Source organism: Carassius gibelio, chromosome B24 (assembly GCF_023724105.1).
Source record: "Carassius gibelio isolate Cgi1373 ecotype wild population from Czech Republic chromosome B24, carGib1.2-hapl.c, whole genome shotgun sequence".
Lineage (NCBI taxonomy): Eukaryota > Metazoa > Chordata > Actinopteri > Cypriniformes > Cyprinidae > Carassius > Carassius gibelio.
The window spans coordinates 4,231,437-4,241,878 of NC_068419.1; the positions used below are offsets into that span (position 1 = coordinate 4,231,437).

General features: G+C 34.2%; 1 protein-coding gene across 1 annotated transcript in view; it reads right to left on the bottom strand.

Moving 5' to 3' along the window:
* The window catches only part of st18 (ST18 C2H2C-type zinc finger transcription factor), a 49,962-nt gene extending 39,738 nt beyond the window's left edge, over window positions 1-10,224 (bottom strand). The window contains exon 1 of the mRNA XM_052595470.1: window positions 10,007-10,224. The gene's annotated coding sequence lies outside the window, so the exon portion shown is untranslated. The remainder of the gene's footprint in view (window positions 1-10,006) is intronic.
* Window positions 10,225-10,442: the final 218 nt, after the last annotated feature.

The following is a 10,442-nucleotide window of genomic DNA, read 5'->3' on the forward strand; positions in this document are numbered from 1 at the left end:
CTGAGTACAATCCATTATGTATTATTAGTGAAAATTAATTAAATGCACCTTAAACATCCAGTCAAAATAAGACATTAAAAACATGTATAAATATAAACAATGATAAAAAGCTCACCATTTAGGCCTTCTACATAGAAACAAAGACAGAGAGATGGGAAGAAAAGAGGCGCTCCAGATTAGAAGGGGCGGGTGTGTGTAAACGCAAGATATCAGTCTCCATGTAGTTCATGCCAGAGACTTTAAACTGTGAAATCTGAGAACTCAAAAGCTGCTATTTTAACTTCTGTTAGCTCCTGGAAGATGAGGCTATGTTTTCTTTCTAGGGCAAGCATAATTAGTTTCAGTATAATTACCTTAAAGTGCATCATCTGTCCCTAGGTCTAATGTGGGAGTAACTTCAAAGATACACTTGTTTCCAACTGTTTAAAGCATTTCTCATCTGATAAATTATTCTAGGAGAAATCTGCCAAATGCAGATGAAAAAAAATAAATAAATAAAAAAAATCATTGTTTGTGATGAAAATAAGCATTCGTAAAGTTAAAGCTTGTGCAAACAATTCTGCAAAAGTGACCAAAGAAAATAAATATACACAAATAAAATATACTGTAGAATAATTTAGAGGAGCGAGACAAGTTTGAGACCATGACTCATAATAATGCCATTTTTTTAATAAATAAACAAAAGATTTTATACACACTATAATTTAATTTAATTATAATTATAAATTAAATACATAACATTAAAAAAATTCTATTTTATAGTTGTTTATAATAAGGTTCAGAATGGAAAATTAGCAAATAAATAAATAAATAAATAAACAAGCACATAATTTATAAAGGTATATTTTTAAATAATTAATATATATATATATATAATATATATATATGCTTGATAATATTATTATTTTATTATTAATATTATTAGTTACTGCTATTATTATTTAAATTAGCTATATATATATATATATACATATATTTTTCATAATATGTATTTAATTTGGAGTTTTCAGCTTCTTTCAAAATATTTGAACAACTATTTCCAATTTTACGTCATCGTAGTCAATCCATATGGAAAAAAAAACTAACATTATTAATAATTTCTCATGGCAGAATCACACACACTCAAAGCTAAATATTATTGTCAGGCACTTTAAAATAATGGCTAAAGTCAGATATGAAGTTCCCGCTTTCTACTGAAGCACTTTTAAAGTCCCGTTTGAACAGAAAGCGATACTTTTAGTCATTAAAGTTTAATAAAAGTCTTTTAGGACATAGATATATATTGGAAAAGTTACTGAGCAATGCAAATAGCCGCTATTTATGTATGCATTTGCATTGCATTGTCTCTTCATCTTCCATTCAAAGGCAGAGATATCGCCTCGCTTAATTTGGTTTGAGAGAAGCATAAAAGGGCATCTGAAACCAAAAAAGAGATGGCCAGGTGTTAGCAGGAACAACTTCCACGCCCGTCCTCCGTTATCAGAGCACACTGATCCGGCCCATTGTTTCAGGACGGGAAGGTATCTCAATAGAGAGGACGTATGAGTACTACCAGGTGCTCGGCAATTTGTGAAGCCGTGGCTACCATTCCAGCTAAATCCTGGAGCACAAAAGACAGGTCTCCAGGCTCTGAAGCCCTTGGGTTAAAAAAAATAATAAAAAAGGAAAGGGAGGAGGGTGGGTTGTTCTTTTGGAGTATATCACGGGCAGGGTTTGAAAGGAGAAGACCCTTTAAACTCCTGATTCCTAATAAGATTGAAATGAACAGCTCGCATGGCAGCTGTACTTTTCCCAGGGTTAATTACCTTTCACTGCACTTGCCTAATGAGTCAGCTGTTCCTGTCATTAAACAACTCCACTTCACCATGGCTTCTTCATCCTCCACAAACACTGCCCCTCCTGTTTGCTCACTTGTTCCAGCTGGGGTGGGGTGAGACGGAGAGAGAGACAAGGGAAAGGTTGCCCTTCACGGCATATGTTTGGAAACTGGCGGATGCTGACAATGTTGAGCTCTGATTATGAAATCGAAACCCCAAAACAATCTGGCAACTCAAGTGGAGGTGAATTACACTTCATATTTAGATTCACTCATAAACTGATTTCTTCACAATTTTACATTTATGGGGATATTACTTGGAAAACCAACTTTTCCCATATGCACAAGCATTTCTAATCAAAGAATTGATGCCTTTTCAATCCTGCTTAGTGAAACTTGATGATAAAAATGATGATAAAGATAATAATATATCATAAAAATGTAATACTATTAAAACAGCAACTAATTATAATTAATGTCATTTCTTTATAAGGACAAAAACTATTCAATCAGTGAAGTTTTACACTTAACGTAGTATACATGCACAAATTTATTGTTAATAATAATAATAATAATTAGATTAAAACCACAACTAATTATGGTTATTAGCATTATTTCAGTTCATTTATAAGGACAAAAATGAAATAATGTTGAATCAGTTTTACACCAAGAATATATGTGCTACTTATAATAATAATAATAATAATAATAATAATAATAATAATAATAATGATGATAAACGAATGAATGCACGAATTAATGAATGAATGAATAAATAAGCAAGCAGTAATAAAAGACTAAAACTACAGCTCATTTTGATTAATATAATTATTTAAATTCCTTTAAAAGCACAAAAATATAATAATAATAAAGTATAATGTAATCTATAAAATTCACCCCTAAAAGTAGAACATGTCCTGATTACAATAAATAACAATACAATAAATAATTATAATAGCACCAATAAAAATAAATAAATAAAACATTAAATGATAATAAGACATTAATCAATTAAAACTGCATCTACTTGTGGTAAATATCTCTATTTAAAAAAATAAAAATGTGTAATCTGTAAAGTTTTACACTACTTATTGAGTCTCCTACAATAGCTTTTGTTGTTGTTTCAAAGTAACTTTGATAATATTACTGATCATTCTAAATGCTAAATATTCAGCATTAATATTAAATATTAATGCTAATTTATACATATAATAACATAAGTGTATATGAGGGTACTTGAGCCTCATTGATGAGGTTATCAGGGTACATGTGACAAAAAAAAAAAAAGATGGGAGCACTGCAAGACACTTTGCACGAGCTGAGTCGAACAGACAGACATATTCGACTCAAACGGTGTCAAATCCCTCTATAAACCCAAACGAGCCGGTCTATAACCCGCTGGAACGTCCTCTTTGGCTTCTAAACAAACAGCGGCAGCACGGACCTCTGCTTCAGCACATCTCCGACTGTGCCGTCATCATTTCAGCCCGGATACTGCAGCTCAGGCTGTTCGGGGAGTTTTAAGTGATTTCTGCCAGTGTGTGGCGAAATCCCCCGGCCACCTGGATTACAAACTCTAGTCCTTTAACTCATGCCAGTCTAAATCCATGTTAACTCGGATTTACCTCTGGCATAGGAATTCCCAGTCCGAGTAAGCTTTGTTTGGAAAGAGTTGCGCCTAAGTATTTTATGCATTAAAAAGAGGACTGGTGGGGAATTCTGATTTAACTAAAATGTCTAAAAGAGCTGAGGGATCAGGATCATGGATTTATCAAGTCTCATTCTGTAATCTTCTAATAAATAGAATGGATGCATGCACACTCTCGGCATAAACTTGGTTTTACAACTTGCTTTTAAGGTGCTTACTATAAATTATGTCTAGTGTAGGAAATAAACCGGAAATAAAAAATCCATAATTGCCTTATTTTATCCTAATAACATGAATACTTGTGTAAGCAAAAGTGTAAAACAACACAGACAGAGAGCAAGCACACACACACACACACTATTTCTAAATAAAGCCCATTATAAATTACTAAACCAATAATAAAAATGTGCATAAAAAAAGACATTTCAAGTCTTCAAATGAAAACATCCTAAAATGTCTCCAAAGAGAAGTTATAAGCAAACACACACACACACACACACACACGCACAGTCGCAGACACACACTCATTTGTGACCCTACAGTGAGGTCACACTATTTACTACTTAAAAGGTCAACAAATGCACATTACGAGTTTAAAACAAGCTTCCCAGACCAGCAGATGGAACTTGAACATGATTATGCGCATCAATAAAATGAATAATCTTTAACGAAATGTAAATTTGACTTAACCCCAGGATTTAATAAAGAGGATGGATTCTGAACACTCTTAACCCATATTCTCATAGTCAGAGAGGGAAAAAGGATATGCATCTTTTAAAGGACCAAATGTTCGATAAAGAAGTACTTTGTAAATTGAAGTCATTTCAATATCTGGATTTTACCTGGGAACATTCGCATTCATCAGACTGACAAAAATGTCTAAATGGTGTGTGCATCATATCTGAACCACACACACACACAAATAAATAAATAAATAAAACTAGCCATGTGACAAACTATAAAATCTTAGTTTACATTATTTATGCATTTTTTGCTATTTTTAAATGTATTGCAATTTTTTTAAATTAAAATCAATATTTCATATTATAATAAAATATAAATTCTAAATAACTAAACTACACAAACACACACACACACACAAAACCTGTGTGCATCATATCTGAAGCAAACAAATAATTGTAAAAATAACTAGCCATAAAAATAAAAAAATATAAATATATTTAATTATTTAAATTTAATTTATTTAGAAATATTTTTTTATTCCAAATTAATGCGAAACCAAAATCACTATTTTAGATTATAATAAGAATATACATTCAAAATAACCAAATGATGCAATAAAAAAATAATTTAAAAAAGAATGAAAAAAGTTTTCAAGTATAAAATATAAATTTAATGTTTTTAGGTTTTTTTTGTTTTGTTTTGTTTTTTTACTTTCCACATCCATTTGTGTGTAACTGTGCAGAATAAAACTTAGAGAAAAACCGAAACATCAGTTAACATCCTCTGATTCAACAGTCCTGAAACAATCAATTAACCGTGTAGCATGAAGTCCACAAAATCAGCAAACACAAGCTCTTAATCTGCATCTTTGGAAGAACCTACTTAAGTTTTCACATATGCCATTATCAGAACGCCACGCTTCCCAATACAAACTACAACTCCTCAAAAGTACAAACCTCACAATGAAATTTAAGAACTACATTGCGAACACAAAAGTAAAGTGTACATACGCAAAGACAAACAATGCATTAATTACAGTGAAGAGTTGTATCCAAAGAAGAGTGTCTCTGAAACATGCTTGCGGGAGCATCACCCCTCTCAAACACGACCCTGGAAATGACAGCTTACAAAAAGCACTGCACTTGTCTTGATGCATTTCACAGATCAAACCAAGCATCCTTCTCACCCACTACCCACCTCTCAGCTTCTCCCTCTCCCTCTTAACAAACACAGACGCGCAGACGGACACAAACACGGTCAGCAGGGCAGTGAAGGACCACCTGACTTACCACGTCCACACTAGCTTTTCACAGCGACATGAAAGGTGTTGTTAGTGGAGAGCAGAGGAGGTGGGGTCGGGGTTACGCCGTGTCTTGCTGTTGTGTCGCGTGGCGAGAGTGCTTTGGGTCTCTATCCCCCCATTTGCCCCCCTTCAGCCTTTGTGTCATTCATTTAACGACCAATCTCATTAGGCAGCAACGCACAATGGGCTGAACTATTTTCAGTATAAATATACCACATGGTGACCCTCAAGGTATAACTTATGAAGGTCTGTCTAATCTCATAAAAGATGGATTGGAAAAGAAAAAAACGGTTCAGGGGTGTTCCAGCAAAGGTCACATAATAAATGAATAAATAAAGGAGAGAATGCTTTCATATATGAACTTGAATAAAACATCACTTAGGGTCTTAAAATATTCAGCCGTAATCTAATAAACGAATATAGTAAATGCAATTAATGTTATTTCAATTTCAGTAATGTTCCAAAAGATGCAACATTTGAATAAATATGCAAGGTGTAAAATTAGCATGAATAAAAGAAATATATAAACATGCTATTAAAATATAAATAAAAATGTGTTCAAATTCTAAATATAAAAGGCGTATTGATTAAATATTAATATATGTAAAATGCTTATTAAATTTTCTTACGCATTTTAATTTCTTTAATATTTACCATGATTACAAAATATGAATTATGTACTTTTTTATTGAAAGACAGAGTGTTTTTTAAACATCAATACAAAACAAAAATAAATGTTTGTTTTTTATCAAAGTGAAGTAAATAAAAAACATGAATGGATAAAGCATCGCAAACTATTAATAAAAAAAATTAAAGCTTACTGTACATATTATTCTTTCATTTTGTTTTGCCATAATTTTTTCTTACTGTGACCATACCTAAAAAACAATAAAATAAATTAATAAAATAAAACATTTTTATAATATCTTCAATTACTTCAATTAAAGTTTTAGGGAAAAAAGAAAGAGGCATATACCAATTATATATTATTATTTGATTGTACTTAGCAACCGTGACTAAAACGGATTTTATTGTTATTACTTAAATTTCTCCAAAGTGTAATAGAAAAATAAAAAAATAAACATTTTACAACCAATGCAATGTCAATATAAAACACTGTAAACTATTAATTAATTAAATAATTATATTTAATTAATTATTTCCTCAATATTTCCTCAATACTCAATATTTCCTCAATATTTCAACCGTGCACACAAAATTTTTTTTTTTTTACATTTATTATTATCATTACTTTATTTACTCCATTTGACAAATGATAAAGAGATGGAGTGCATTGCCAATATCACTATTCAAAGCAAATAGAAATGTCCTACAATCAGAGCGATGTTCAGTAAGGTTGCACAGGCCGCTGTGTCCTTCTGACTCCATATTGTCTTTCTGCTCATAATTCCATGTAAAATGCATTAAGGTGGGACTCACACCAGTGGCAGCTGTCCATAATCAGCAGGGACATGTCTATTGGCTAACTTGACCCATGTCAGTCGACAAAACAAACAGAGATGCACACACACACACACACACACACACACACACACACCATAAAAAAAAAGCTTTCTAAAGCCCAGGACTTGCCGAGCGAGGTCACTGGAGATTTTCCAGACAAACGCAATCCGGAGGGGTGCTGGATGGTGTGTGTGTGTGTGGTGAAGGGGTGGTGGATGGTGTGGTTAAAAGAGGTGGGGGGGGGGTGGAAGAATAAAAAAGGACAGGCTTAGAATCTCATTTTACCAGACCGCACACAATCTGGGCTCCCACTGAACTATCTCTGCCTGACCGCTTTCTATTTATCCCTTATCAGTGTTTACCAACCGCTACTTCTCTTTCATTCATACTGTGCGGCAGTTCTCTTACTATCTGTCAACAGCTGACACCATGGAACAGCCTCAAAGGCATAGGAAAGGATCAAAACTGAACCAAAGCTGTTTAAACAATACAACAGAGGAAATAAATTCATAAATCCTAATTCTTCCCAGCCCACAAGGGTACAGGCAGATCCTTTATAGTTAGGCCAACAAACACACCCGCAGCCAATGAGGTAACACTGCTATCAAGGTAGATGCTGAAATATATTCAGAGGGAAAAAAAGTGTCAAAAAGGCCCATGTAATTTTAATTACACAACGTGGCTTGCTGCCTTTTCGTGCTTTACATCGATTTACTTCTATTTTTGCACTGGATGTTTTTCAAATCGCATTCGATCTGTTATATGAAAGATATCTGCTCAGGGGAACATTTGACGTGTCGCTTGAATCTCTTAAAGCCAGTCAGATGGAGATGATTCTGTGCCTTTTGTTTCCATTTACACGTTTTCGGTTAATTGCGAATATAATTCCAGAGTCATCGCATCAAACGCTCGCCGCTAGAAATCAAACGTGGCTCTATTGTGTGTAATCTTCCTGCCATGCTCTTGATTTCACTTGCTTTTCTCCAACACACACAGTCACACACACACACGGCGCTCTGTTTTCCTGGACTACTGTTCAAAAGTTAAGTAATTAATTACATTCAGTCTATCACCAGCTGCTCCACAGCAGATGGAACATTTTTAAAACCTTGTTGAATTAAACCCACAAAATTCATTTGCCTGGATTAACCAAGTGAAGTTTGTGCATGGATGGCTTTGTGGAAGGAAAGCAAGAAAAAAAAAAACAGGTAACAAGATGTTACACGGATACACAATTACGCCGTTAACGTTTTGGTGGCGTGTCTTGATTTATTGAGCCAAAATGGCGGCGTGTCTATGTTTTGCTTTAATTTCTGTTGTACTTGTAGTTTTACTCTGCTGAATGGGTGTAAACCAGCAGGTTAAAGGGTCATGAAAGTTAAAAACGAACTCGGATGACCTAAAGCAGTAAAGCAGAGGATAGTGTTTCTGTGTTCAGCACTCATTTTGGAGAGCAGCACCATGGACAGTTCCCTAAACTCTCATTACACCACAAAATGAAACTGCTGCGCTCCTGTAATGCAACTCCGATCCTGACATAATTTGAATGAAATGTGACAGAGGAGTATAAAACATCATTCAGTTTGCTCAGGCAACACGCAATTCTGTTGACTTTAACTGAGCATCGGCGAACAACTTGACGAAATGATGAGAATCGCATAATCTGGGCTTGTTTTTATAAGGGAATTTTACTTTATCACAGAAATATCACAAAGTGCTGAATTTGAAGATGTCTACAAGGAGATTTTGACTTGAAACCAACAAAACTACTGTACATTTTGTAGTTAGTAAATGTTCTGTTAAATTAACAAAATACTAACATAGTATTTCATAACAGATGTACTTATAAAATATTCTTTCATTAAGATGTTAGTAAATACAATACATATAAATCAATATATTAACCAGCGGAGGAAAATATAATGATTAATTGTCTAAAACTCTTTTAGAACATTTACTGAACTAAAAGGATGCTATTTCATAGATTTTTTATTATATATATATATATATATATATATATATATATATATATATATATATATATATATATATATATATATATATATATATATATATATATAAATAATAATAATACTGTACTTGTACTGAATGTGTTCATCAACAACAACCTAAAATATCAATAAAATAACCTGTTGACATGCCAATGACTCAAATTTCTACTTTGGAAAATTCAGCTCACATGCAAACTTAAGTGTACTAAAATAACCGGTTCATAAAATGCCATTTAGTTCGATTTGCATTGACATCCCAGTAGAGATTGTGTCATAATGTCATCTCCTTCAATGTTACTAATTATTAAAGGTCCTCATGCACATGCACAGAATCTTTTAGCGAGTCAAAGTTTCAGCTCGTCTACAATATAATATACAACCATAAAGTCTGTTTTATCCGTGACTCCACATAAACACAGATCTGAGCTTGATTTTCAGGTTGCAAGTGCGAAACTAAACTAAAACCAAACGGCGTTCGGCCGAAACGCAGCAGATTGAAGGCAGCGCTAACGCAGCCTAAAGCCTGAAAGTTTGAGATGAAAGACAGGAAGGGCTGTGTGTGCTCAGCTGCTGTACCGAAAGCCCAAGCTTTGTGCTAACACACAATGCTAACACGTCTAAGACTCGCTTAAACCCTCCGGCACACGCACAGGGACTTTAATTTAGGTAGACAACATCTACTGTTATCGGTGTGATTAAAAAATAGGTCATTCTTCTTCAAATACACAGCTTGAGCTGTCTAATCTGCCCTCGTGCTTTATGGATCCAAGACAGGTCTTGAACAAAAGTCGCTTTTGGTGAACAATAAAAAATAAGTACAAAATAAATTTTAAAAAAATTAAAAATATCTATAATTAATATTTAAAAATATATACATTTATAAAATAATAAAGTAAACAAAGTAAATTGTTACATCAAACGATCTAAATTCGAATTCTCATTCCAAACTTTTTTTTCGCACTGTCACAGCGTCGCATCCTCTCAGTTCAAACACAAACAGCTCGGTTTGCTTCCCAAACACCGACCACAGACGGCTTCAGCTACTGTCACATCAAAAAACAAGCAGAACACCAACCTACTTGACTGATGCTGAAAGTTAGCTGCGGAATCTGTGGTCCCTGCTCGGCTGATGCTCTAGCGCTGGAGCCGGTAGCTTTTGAAAGGTAGTCCCCAGGAATATGACACACTATGTCTGTGACAGCCCCGAGATAAGCACCTGCGTTCTGCTCTCTTTCTACGTCACACCTCCCTATTCACAAGCTCTCAATATGATGCACATTTGCACATCAACAGCAACCCCTCCACTACCACACACACACACACACACACACACACACACACACACACACACACTTCACTCCACTCCCACATCCGCAAAACATAAGAACCGGCGAGCAGAGGGGAGGAACAGTTTTTTTCCTCTCCCATCACTCTCCACATGCACACACTGATTTATCCTGCTTTTTCTAACATGTGCATGCATGTATGTGGAATTGCATGCTTAAAAAAACACTA